At 54.7% G+C, this 2,500-nt stretch overlaps 1 pseudogene; it reads right to left on the minus strand.

Annotated features, from left to right (window-relative positions):
* The window catches only part of LOC143175435 (large subunit ribosomal RNA), an 8,228-nt pseudogene that overhangs the window by 2,590 nt on the left and 3,138 nt on the right, over positions 1 to 2,500 (minus strand).

Raw genomic sequence — 2,500 nt, forward strand, 5'->3', positions numbered from 1 at the left:
CCCTTAGCTTCGCCAAGGGCTCGCCTATTACCCTGCCCTCTGGGGTAAATGGGACGCCGAGGTACTTCCACTCGTCAGATCGCTTCAAAGGCGGTACTTGTCGACCAGAGCAGGTGAAGACCTGGTCGGCATCGATACTCGTCTTTTTAGCCTTAGCGTTTCCCCTCAGACTGACCGTGAAACACTTTGCCGCATTGACACTGAGTCCGCATTTTGATAGGTGTTCGGCGGATGTATCGAGCAATTCTTGCAACCCGGCTGTAGTGGTTGCTATGAGTATGAGATCGTCCGCGAATCCCATTGCGTTGACTGACATGTCGCCTAGTTGTATGCCTACCTCTTTGGGCAGCTTGGCGAACAGATCGTTAATGATCAGGTTGAAGATCATTGGTGACAGAGGGTCACCTTGTTTAACTCCGCGCCCCGGACGTATAGGGCGGGAGAGCCAGTCTTGACACGCGAGACGCGTAACAGCACCTCTGTATGTACTCATAATATACTCGACCATCCGCGGCGGTACTCCTGCGCTTAGCAGAGTGTCGTTGATGGCATTGTGAGACACGGAGTCAAAGGCTTTCTCGACATCTAAGGAGGCCATAAAGATATCCTTATGCTTCTGTCTGCCATACGATAGTAAAAAATCAAGCAGGAAGATATTCTCACTGCACCCATCAATCGGTCGGAAGGCTTTCTGCCTTTTGTCCAAGGGAATCAGTTGGAGCATTCTATTTGCCAGAACCTTGTGAAAGGTTCTGACAAGGACCGATGACACCGTGATGGGTCGAAACTCAGATGGCTGAGTCGCGTTGTCTTTCTTCGGAATCAAGGTCGTGCGTGATTCCATAAGATGCGCGGGCGATCGCCCGGCAAGTAAAAGAAGATTGACCACGCGAGTGAGTATCTCCTGCGGGACAGCCCTCAAGTCCCTGGCAGACAGGCCGTCCGGACCAGGAGCCGTGCCGACTGGCGGCATGGCTTTGCGGATCTCCAGCGGCGAGACTGGAGACCAAAGTCCGCTAAGGAGCTTAGCGGGCTTCCTGGCACCGGGCGAGGACGTGCTCTCCGACGCCATGAGGGACTCCCAAAAGGGAGTCATCACGTCTGCAGGCGGGACATTAGCTGTATGTTTGTCCCGCAGCAGCGTTCTTAGACAGCCGGAGCGGTTTTTCCCCCACATCTTCTGGATTTTGGCGTACTCTGCTCTTCGAGCACGTCTTTTGGAAATCTTAGGGTCCGGCTGTTTAGACCCTTTGGCTGCACGTTCCTTCCGTGGCTTATTCGGAAAGGCCTTCAAGAGGTACAACGTGAGCTCTTCCAGGATGTGATTTGGGGATACCGCCCCAGCTGAGCGACAAAGGTTTTCGAGTCGCTTGGCGTCGAACTTGTCGGTCTTAATCGGTGGCAGGGAAGTCAAGTAATCTAACACCTGGGCATCCGACTCGTCGTTCGAGTGCTCACTTAGAGTGCGAGTCGGAGCCGTGGCGGGACTTGACACATACGGGCAAGGGGTCTGAAACACAGGCTCAGGCTGATGTTCGTCCCGAGCTGTGACGACCTCCTTCAGAAGCTGAGACACAAGAGACTTGTGCTCAGCTTTGCGTCGTTGTCCTTTAATAGATTCCAAGGTCCGGTCCGTGAAGACCTTGGCCAACTCTTGGTTGAGGAACTTGACTCCCTCCAAAAGAAGCTTTGCCTCTTGCCTCGCCAACAGAGCGGACTCCTCAGGGTTCCACCTAGTCCTTGTCAGTTCTTTGGAGGACTGCTCCACAAGCTGGTTTTTGTCGTACCAGTCCTTGTGAGCCTTCTGTTGGTGAACCCCCAGGCCGATCTTGGTCTTAAAGAATCGGCCACAGTCCGCATATTGGCAGTGAAAGGTCCTCACTCCGGAGGCCAACCTCTCACCGCCCTGTTGCGAGTCGCTAACTGGGTCGGCGGAGCCAGTGGGCTCGCCGACATTTTTCATCCGAGGCTGTGTTTTATGCTTTGGGCCAGTTAGAGCCGCGCAAGGGGGGAGGCAGCCCCCAGGCGCGTTGGGCGCAGAGGCGACTCTCAGCGAACTCCGAAGAGAACTGCAGCGGGAGCCTCGTGCAGGCGGTCGCTTGCTAAACTAAGCCTCGATGCAACGAAGCGCCGACAGTGCCCCGCATGGAATGGGCTTCGTGAAATCTGAGCAGCGCCGTAGCGTAGCTATATGCATAGGTGGACGATTTTGAGCAACATCACGGCAGAGGACAAGTATTAGCGGCGTGTTGCTTTTGTCAAGGTTTACATGACATTATGTCCCTATCTATCTTTACTCGTCCCCCGGCGATATGGGACGGTGTAATCACAACATACCAACCGATACAAGTATTGGCGGCATGGTGCTTTCTGACACCGAGTAAAGCTAGCGGGGCCGTCCGGCCAGGGGATAAGCCAGGTGTGCGGCTGACACATTTTTGACACTCCCGCCGGCACAGGCACTGGTAGGGCAGGGAACCCCACCGATACAAGTACCAGC

This window comes from Nomia melanderi, unplaced genomic scaffold (genome assembly GCF_051020985.1).
Source record: "Nomia melanderi isolate GNS246 unplaced genomic scaffold, iyNomMela1 scaffold0084, whole genome shotgun sequence".
Lineage (NCBI taxonomy): Eukaryota > Metazoa > Arthropoda > Insecta > Hymenoptera > Halictidae > Nomia > Nomia melanderi.